A 10707-nucleotide genomic window follows, 5' to 3' on the forward strand; every position below is an offset into this window, starting at 1 on the left:
GGGGCGGCTTCGGCCTGCTATTTTTAGGCTTGGGAGAGTCCAATAACCATGGACCTCCCTAGTCTGAGAATATCAGGCCCCAGCTGTCTGCTTTACCTTGGCTGGTGATCCAATTTTGGGTGACCCCTACGTGTTTTTTTTTTTAAATTATTTATTTAATTTAAAATAACAGCGTGGGGTGCCCTCGGTTTTGGATTACCAGCCAAGGTGAGGTTGCCAGCTGTGGTCTGCAGGCTACAGCCGTCTGCTTTACCCTAGCTGGCTACAAAACTAGGGGGAACCCTACGTCATTTTTTTTTTTCATTTTTTTGGCTAAATACAAAGCTAAGCACCCCTTAGTGCCACATGAAAGGCACCAAAGGGTGCTCCACTTTTTCTCCATTTTTTCTCCACTTTTTCTCCACTTTTTCTCCACTTTTTCTCCATTTATTCTCCACTTTTTCTCCACTTTTTCTCCACTTATTCTCCACTTTTTCTCCACTTTTTCTCCACTTTTTCTCCATTTATTCTCCACTTTTTCTCCACTTTTTCTCCACTTTTTCTCCACTTTTTCTCCACTTTTTCTCCATTTATTCTCCACTTTTTCTCCACTTTTTCTCCATTTTTTTCTCCACTTTTTCTCCACTTTTTCTCCACTTTTTCTCCACTTTTCCTCCACTTTTTCTCCACTTATTCTCCACTTTTTCTCCACTTTTTCTCCATTTTTTTCTCCACTTTTTCTACATTTATTCTCCACTTTTTCTCCACTTTTTCTACATTTATTCTCCACTTTTTCTCCACTTTTTCTCCATTTTTTTCTCCACTTTTTCTCCACTTTTACTCCACTTTTTCTCCATTTATTCTCCACTTTTTCTCCACTTTTTCTCCATTTTTTTCTCCACTTTTTCCCCACTTTTTCTCCACTTATTCTCCACTTTTTCTCCACTTTTTCTACATTTATTCTCCACTTTTTCTCCACTTTTTCTCCATTTTTTTCTCCACTTTTTCTCCACTTTTTCTCCACTTTTTCTCCATTTATTCTCCACTTTTTCTCCACTTTTTCTCCACTTTTTCTCCATTTTTTTTCTCCACTTTTTCTCCACTTTTTCTCTATTTATTCTCCACTTTTTCTCCACTTTTTCTCCATTTTTTTCTCCACTTTTTCTCCACTTTTTCTCCACTTTTTCTCCACTTATTCTCCACTTTTTCTCCACTTATTCTCCACTTTTTCTCCACTTTTTCTCCACTTATTCTCCATTTTTTTCTCCACTTTTTCTCCATTTATTCTCCACTTTTTCTCCATTTTTTTCTCCACTTTTTCTCCACTTTTTCTCCATTTATTCTCCACTTATTCTCCACTTATTCTCCATTTTTTTCTCCACTTTTTCTCCATTTATTCTCCACTTTTTCTCCACTTTTTCTCCATTTATTCTCCACTTTTTCTCCACTTTTTCTCCATTTTTTTCTCCACTTTTTCTCCACTTTTTCTCCACTTTTTCTCCACTTATTCTCCACTTTTTCTCCACTTTTTCTCCACTTTTTCTCCATTTATTCTCCACTTTTCTCCACTTTTTCTCCATTTTTTTCTCCACTTTTTCTCCACTTTTTCTCCACTTTTTCTCCACTTTTTCTCCATTTATTCTCCACTTTTTCTCCACTTTTTCTCCATTTTTTCTCCACTTTTTCTCCACTTTTACTCCACTTTTTCTCCATTTATTCTCCACTTTTTCTCCACTTTTTCTCCATTTTTTCTCCATTTTTTTTCTCCACTTTTTCTCCACTTTTTCTCTATTTATTCTCCACTTTTTCTCCACTTTTTCTCCATTTTTTTCTCCACTTTTTCTCCACTTTTTCTCCACTTTTTCTCCACTTATTCTCCACTTTTTCTCCACTTATTCTCCACTTTTTCTCCACTTTTTCTCCATTTTTTTCTCCACTTTTTCTCCACTTTTTCTCCACTTTTTCTCCACTTTTTCTCCATTTATTCTCCACTTTTTCTCCACTTTTTCTCCATTTTTTTCTCCACTTTTTCCCCACTTTTTCTCCACTTATTCTCCACTTTTTCTCCACTTTTTCTACATTTATTCTCCACTTTTTCTCCACTTTTTCTCCATTTTTTTCTCCACTTTTTCTCCACTTTTTCTCCACTTTTTCTCCATTTATTCTCCACTTTTTCTCCACTTTTTCTCCACTTTTTCTCCATTTTTTTTCTCCACTTTTTCTCCACTTTTTCTCTATTTATTCTCCACTTTTTCTCCACTTTTTCTCCATTTTTTTCTCCACTTTTTCTCCACTTTTTCTCCACTTTTTCTCCACTTATTCTCCACTTTTTCTCCACTTATTCTCCACTTTTTCTCCACTTTTTCTCCACTTATTCTCCATTTTTTTCTCCACTTTTTCTCCATTTATTCTCCACTTTTTCTCCATTTTTTTCTCCACTTTTTCTCCACTTTTTCTCCATTTATTCTCCACTTATTCTCCACTTATTCTCCATTTTTTTCTCCACTTTTTCTCCATTTATTCTCCACTTTTTCTCCACTTTTTCTCCATTTATTCTCCACTTTTTCTCCACTTTTTCTCCATTTTTTTCTCCACTTTTTCTCCACTTTTTCTCCACTTTTTCTCCACTTATTCTCCACTTTTTCTCCACTTTTTCTCCACTTTTTCTCCATTTATTCTCCACTTTTCTCCACTTTTTCTCCATTTTTTTCTCCACTTTTTCTCCACTTTTTCTCCACTTTTTCTCCACTTTTTCTCCACTTATTCTCCACTTTTTCTCCACTTTTTCTACATTTATTCTCCACTTTTTCTCCACTTTTTCTCCATTTTTTTCTCCACTTTTTCTCCACTTTTTCTCCACTTTTTCTCCATTTATTCTCCACTTTTTCTCCACTTTTTCTCCATTTTTTTCTCCACTTTTTCCCCACTTTTTCTCCACTTATTCTCCACTTTTTCTCCACTTTTTCTACATTTATTCTCCACTTTTTCTCCACTTTTTCTCCATTTTTTTCTCCACTTTTTCTCCACTTTTTCTCCACTTTTTCTCCATTTTTTTCTCCACTTTTTCTCCACTTTTTCTCCACTTTTTCTCCACTTATTCTCCACTTTTTCTCCACTTTTTCTCCACTTTTTCTACATTTATTCTCCACTTTTTCTCCACTTTTTCTCCATTTTTTTCTCCACTTTTTCTCCACTTTTTCTCCACTTTTTCTCCATTTATTCTCCACTTTTTCTCCACTTTTTCTCCATTTTTTTCTCCACTTTTTCCCCACTTTTTCTCCACTTATTCTCCACTTTTTCTCCACTTTTTCTACATTTATTCTCCACTTTTTCTCCACTTTTTCTCCATTTTTTTCTCCACTTTTTCTCCACTTTTTCTCCACTTTTTCTCCATTTATTCTCCACTTTTTCTCCACTTTTTCTCCACTTTTTCTCCATTTTTTTTCTCCACTTTTTCTCCACTTTTTCTCTATTTATTCTCCACTTTTTCTCCACTTTTTCTCCATTTTTTTCTCCACTTTTTCTCCACTTTTTCTCCACTTTTTCTCCACTTTTTCTCCACTTATTCTCCACTTTTTCTCCACTTATTCTCCACTTTTTCTCCACTTTTTCTCCACTTATTCTCCATTTTTTTCTCCACTTTTTCTCCATTTATTCTCCACTTTTTCTCCACTTTTTCTCCATTTTTTTCTCCACTTTTTCTCCACTTTTTCTCCACTTTTTCTCCACTTATTCTCCACTTTTTCTCCATTTATTCTCCACTTATTCTCCACTTTTTCTCCACTTTTTCTCCATTTATTCTCCACTTTTTCTCCACTTTTTCTCCATTTATTCTCCACTTATTCTCCACTTATTCTCCACTTTTTCTCCACTTTTTCTCCATTTATTCTCCACTTTTTCTCCACTTTTTCTCCATTTTTTTCTCCACTTTTTCTCCACTTTTTCTCCACTTTTTCTCCATTTTTTTGTCCACTTTTTCTCCACTTTTTCTCCACTTATTCTCCACTTTTTCTCCACTTATTCTCCACTTTTTCTCCACTTTTTCTCCACTTATTCTCCACTTTTTCTCCACTTATTCTCCACTTTTTCTCCACTTTTTCTCCACTTTTTCTCCACTTTTTCTCCACTTTTTCTCCACTTATTCTCCACTTATTCTCCACTTTTTCTCCACTTTTTCTCCACTTATTCTCCACTTTTTCTCCATTTATTCTCCACTTTTTCTCCACTTTTTCTCCATTTTTTTCTCCACTTTTTCTCCACTTTTTCTCCACTTTTTCTCCACTTATTCTCCACTTTTTCTCCACTTTTTCTCCACTTATTCTCCACTTTTTCTCCATTTATTCTCCATTTATTCTCCACTTTTTCTCCACTTTTTCTCCATTTTTTTCTCCACTTTTTCTCCACTTTTTCTCCACTTTTTCTCCACTTTTTCTCCACTTTTTCTCCACTTATTCTCCACTTTTTCTCCATTTTTTTCTCCACTTTTTCTCCACTTTTTCTCCACTTTTTCTCCACTTTTTCTCCACTTATTCTCCACTTTTTCTCCACTTATTCTCCACTTATTCTCCACTTTTTCTCCACTTTTTCTCCACTTTTTCTCCGTTCTTTTTCTATGGTCGGTCTACCCATTAGCTCTGCCATGCATACTGTAGCTCTACACCTACTGCACATGTTACTTTATGATTGACATCTCTTTCGTACCAGAGCTGTCTAAGCCTACTCTGACCCCATATTTGTCATTACTATATTGTCCTTGTACTGTATTATGACATTTGTATCATGTGTTTCATATTTTGCTGTGTTGCAATTTTTTTGCTGCATGCCAATTGTACCTCTACATTGTTCGAGTTTATGTTATTGTTCTCTCACTCTTATGTGATACTGATTATTGTCATTTTTCATGATTACATACAGATAAGTCCAATCTGACGAAGGCTCAGGCCGAAACGTCATTTGTAACTTGTTTTGGACAAAAACATATATGCTTATGAAAAAAAAAAATTCTTAATACGGACCAATAAAAAGTGATTTTGCATTACTATCCATTGTGACTTACTGACTTAGTCTGGGAGATTTAGAGTGCCGAGGTTACTCACTAATTTTATCTATTATTACCTCTGAGCACCTATATACCAGTGAGCAGAGCTTCCTCTACAGTAGTTCTCCTGATTAGGCATGCCCTTACCTCATGAGCAGGGCATTGCAGCTTTGGTAGCAACCATTACGACATGGACTCTGCTGCTGTGGACCCGGGGAGAGTGAGTGCAGATTCATTGCACCCACACTCCTCACATGAAGGGTCCGCACTCCTAGAAAATGGGGGATACGTTCCCTGAGTGTCTCCCCCCCATATTCTAGACGGTCCAGAGTCGTCGTGGGACCCCTTTATTTTTTTTCTTACAATAAATTGGTGAAAGAGGAAATGTTTTGGGGATTGTTTTTTCAAATAAATTTCTTTTGTCGATTTTTTGTTTTTGTTAGTACTGACAGTTTATGATGTTGGGTATCTAATAGACGCCATGACATCACAAACTGCTGGGCTTGATCTCAGGTGACTTTACAGCTAGTATCAACCCGATTTATTACCCCGTTTGCCACTGCACCAGGGCACGGGATGAGCTGGGGTGAAGCGCCAGGATTGGCGCATCTAGTGGATGCGCCACGTCTGGGGTGCCTGCGGCCTGCTATTTTTAGGCTGTGAAGGCCCAATAACTATGGACCTTCCCACCCTGAGAATACCAGACCACAGCTGTCCGCTTTACCTTGGCTGGTGATCCAATTTGGGGGGGACCCTACTTTTATTGTGTAATTATTAATATTTATAAAAAAATTATAAAAAAGAGCCTGAGGGGACCTCTACATTGGATCCCCAACCACGGTAAAGCTGCCAGCTGTGGTTTTCAGGCTACAGCCGTCTGCTTTACCCTAGCTGGCTATCAAAAATGGGGGGACCCAACGTCATTTTTTTTTAACTATTTTTTAAATAGAAAAAATTAATGGGCTTCCCTGTATTTTGATTGCCAACCAAGGTAACGGCAGGCAGATGGGGGTGGCAACCCATAGCTGTCTGCTTTATCTGCGCTGAGAATCAAAAATACAGCGGAGCGCTACGTCATTTTTTTAAAGATTTATTTTTACAGCACTGTGATGTCCAGCAATCAAAATACAGGGAAGCCCATTTTATTTTTAGTTATTTAAATACATAATTAAAAAAAATATATATGGGCTCCCGCTGCATTTTTTGTATTGCTAGCTAAGGGTAATCCAAGCAGCTACTGGCTGCTAACCCCCACTGCTTGGTGTTACCTTCACTGGCAATGGAAAATCCAGGGAAGCATTTTTTATTTTTTTTGCCAAAAAACTACAAAAAAAGGACGTGAGCTTCGCCATATTTTTGTATGCTAGCCAGGTATAGCAGGCAGGTGCTGGAAGAGTTGGATACAGCGCCAGAAGATGGCGCTTCTATGAAAATGCCATTTTCTGAGACGGCTGCAGACTGCAATTCGCAGCAGTGGGGCCCAGAAAGCTCAGGCCAACCTGTGGTGCGGATTCCAATCCCCAGCTGCCTAGTTGTACCTGGCTGGACACAAAAATGGGGCAAAGCCTACGTCATTTGTTTTCTAATTATTTCATGAAATTCATGAAATAATAAAAAAAGGGCTTCCCTTTATTTTTGGTTCCAGAGCCGGGTACAAATAGGCAACTGGGGGTTGGGGGCAGCCGTACCTGCCTGCTGTACCTGGCTAGCATACAAAATATGGCGAAGCCCACGTCATTTTTTCAGGGGGCAAAAAACTTCTGCATACAGTCCTGGATGGAGTATGCTGAGCCTTGTAGTTCTGCAGCTGCTGTCTGTCTGTATGGAGAAGAGCAGACAGCAGCTGCAGAACTACAAGGCTCAGCATACTCCATCCAGGACTGTATGCAGAGGTTTTTTGCCCACCAAAAAAATGACGTGGGCTTCGCCATATTTTTCTATGCTAGCCAGGTACAGCAGGCAGCCACGGGCTGCCTCCAACCCCCAGTTGCCTATTTGTACCCGGCTGGGAACCAAAAATATAGGGAAGCCCGTTTTTTTTAATTATTTCACTTATTTCATGAAATAATTAAAAAACAAATGACGTGGGCTTCGCCCCATTTTTGTGTACAGCCGGGTACAACTAGGCAGCTGGGGATTGGAATCCGCAGCACAGGTTAGCCCGAGGTTTGTGGGCACCTCTGCTGCGGATTTCAGTCCGCAGTCGTCCCAGAAAATGGCGCTCTCATAGAAGCGCCATCATCTGGCGCTGTATTCAACTCTTCCAACAGCCCTGGAGCCGGGTGGCTTGTTGGGTAATCATGAGTTAATACTGGCTTTGTTTTACCAGCCAGTATTAAGCCAGAGATTCTTAATGTCAGGCACGTTTGACCCGGCCATTAAGAATCTCCAATAAAGGGTTAAAAAAAAGACACCACACAGAGAAAAAATACTTTAATAGAAATAAATACACAGACACATTAGAGACTCCATCTTTTTTACCCCCTGTCAGCCCTCCATGATCCTGCTCTTCTGTCTTCTTTCTTTCTAGTGTAGTAGTAGTGACGATTGTAGTGAGGATGAGATTCACCAGCTCATCACTTGGGGCTGGGGAACCTCCATCCTCACTACAATCATCCCTAGTGTAGTAGTAGTGACGATTGTAGTGAGGAAGGATGAGATTCACCAGCTCATCACTTGGGGCTGGGGAACCTCCATCCTCACTACAATCATCACTAGTGTAGTAGTAGTGACGATTGTAGTGAGGAAGGATGAGATTCACCAGCTCATCACTTGGGGCTGGGGAACCTCCATCCTCACTACAATCATCACTACAATCGGGAAGCAGCGTGCAGCCTTCACTCCGTGAGTGATCACTGCTGGCTGCTAGCGGTAACGCTGACAGACGCGTTACCATAGCAACGGTGCTCTCGGAGCCGCGGTTAGAGGTGACGTCACCGCTAACTGCGTTGCTATGGCAACGGTGATCTCCGTTAATGACCGGCTGTGTCAGCCGGTCCCTAACGGAACGGGGAGTCGACCGTGTGCTAGAGCATGTCGCCGGTACACGGCGACACACATATGTGCACCGTGTACCGGAGAGATGCACTCGCAGGTCCTACATGACGTGTCATAGTCATGTGACCAGTCTGTAGCCAATGAGATAATAGCCACGTGACTGGTCACATGGCTATTTTGACGTCACGATAGGTCCTGCATCTCTGCTGGCAGTGCAGGTCACCGGGAGGATTCAGTGATCATCGGATGGAATAGCGGCAGGAGACAGAGTGCAGAAGGGATCGCGAGGACCGGTAAGTGTTATGGCAATGTTTATTAACTGTTTGTGTACATTTATAATGCATTTTTATGTGTTTGTGATTGCCTCCCATTCTAGCCTATACGTTCGAGTTCGGTTCGTCGAACGTTCGACGAACCGAACTCGAACGGGACCCCCGTTCGGCGAACCGGCCTCGAGCCGAACCGGGACCGGTTCGCTCATCTCTAGTTGGGAGTACCTTCTGATGCTTTGCTACATGGTGTCTGAACCATCACACCCTAGGGGAACTGAATGTACTAAGCTCCTTGGCATGTTATGCTCTGTTGCAAATCCTACCAATTGTTTAAAAAAATCTGTTAAAAGTACCTTCTGATACTTTGCTACATGGTCTCTGAACCATTACACCCTAGGGTAACTGAATGTATTAAACGCCTTGGCATGTTATGCCCTGTTCTTTTCCTACCATTTTTTTTAAAAAAAGCTGTTGAGAGCTATTGGAAGTACCTTCTGATGCTGTGCTACATGGTGTTTGAACCATTCCCCCCTGGGGAAACTGAATTTTTTTAAATCCTCAGTGTTAGCTAGTGGAATAAAGCCTGAGTTACAGAGTGATACAACTGCCACTTCCATGGTGCTGCATGCTTCACAAACTGCGGTCTAGGAAGCAGGCGATGATGCCACCTGCTCCCAACCTGCTTTTGGTCAGACGCAATCATCATCAACGACATCAGCTTTGATGTCCCAGCGTGGCATTCATTTGTCCATAAAACATACATTACTGAATCATTTGAAGAGATTTTGAATAGAGGGACACTTTAGCCGGTGGTGTTGGTGAAGGAGGAGGAGTGGGAGGAGAAGGGCAAGGCCAACACCAAAATGGCCACATTGGCAATAGCACTGTAAAGTGTTATGGAGTACGTATTCCAACTTTCACACTAATGATATAGGGGATTTATACACAAGGAATTGCCAAATTAAATATTATTTACTCCCATCTGTGGAAAAGCTTCAAAATGACCATTAAACACTAGGTTTGAATATGGTATTTCAAACTAATAAAGCTACAGAAATAAATTAGTACGTTTAAAAAGTATCAATTTTTATTCAACATAAATTATAAAAATGAGATAAATATATAAAAATTCATATCAGGTAGTACCAAATTATAACAACCAGGGGCATAGACAAAAACGGTTAAAATGACAGTGATCCATAATATCCAGCATTATACAGATATTAATATGAATACATAAATAATTTGAAAGTGCTTAGTGTTTATAGCAATAAATAATAAGAAATAAATGATGAAATATATACATACTAAAGTTATAAAGTGTTCAGTGCTAATAGCAGTCAGATAATTAGTAATATATTATTTCCTAATTGACATATTCAAAAATATATAAACATGCTTGTAAAGTGTTCAGTGCTTATAAGTATCAGCAGAATATGTTATAAGAGCACTATAATATGTTATAATTTAGTGCCAAAGAAAGTGCTTTAGTGCCGTATTTGGATCACTGAAAATCAACCACCCAGTTTAAGGCCCCCTTCACACGTCCGTGATACATGTGCGTGTTTGGTCCGTTTCCGTATATACCGGAGACACGGCCAAACGTGCACCAATGTTAATCTATGATTGTGGTTACACGTGCGTTATTTCATTATGTCCGTGTGTGCGTGTCCGTGATCCGTATGTGTTTGCGTTTTGCACGGATGCATGTCCGTTATCTGCACGGAGCACGCACACGTGGACACAATGAATGTCTATGGGTATGTGCACACACGTTAGTAAACACGTATGCATCTACCTATAGTCCGTGTCCGTTTGGTGTTTTTATTTCTAGTGATGTCGGCCATTCTTTCTATTTCTGTGTATGTCGGTCAATCTCCCTGAGTCCGTCGGTCGGTCTCTCTGTCGGTCTCTCTGTCTGTCTGTCCCTCTCTCACAGTCTGTCGGTCAGTTTCCCCCCTCTCTTATACTTACCGTTCCCCGATCTCCGGCGCAGCGCTGCACGGCAGTCACACTGCTGCGGCGGCTTTTACTATTTTGAAAAAGCCGGCCGCTCATTAAACAATCTCCTATTCCCTGCTTTCCCCGCCCACCGGCGCCTATGATTGTTTGCAGTGAGACACGCCCCCACACTGAGTGACAGGTGCCTCACTGCACCCAATCACAGCAGCCGGTGGGCGTGTCTATACTGTGCAGTAAAATAAATAAATAAATAATTAAAAAAAAACGGCGTGCGGTCCCCCCCAATTTTAATGCCAGCCAGATAAAGCCATACGGCTGAAGGCTGGTATTCTCAGGATGGGGAGCTCCACGTTATGGGGATCCCCCCACCCTAACAATATCAGTCAGCAGCTGCCCAGAATTGCCGCATACATTAGATACGACAGTTCTGGGGCTGTACCCGGCTCTTCCCGATTTGCC

This window comes from Anomaloglossus baeobatrachus, chromosome 9 (genome assembly GCF_048569485.1).
Source record: "Anomaloglossus baeobatrachus isolate aAnoBae1 chromosome 9, aAnoBae1.hap1, whole genome shotgun sequence".
NCBI lineage: Eukaryota > Metazoa > Chordata > Amphibia > Anura > Aromobatidae > Anomaloglossus > Anomaloglossus baeobatrachus.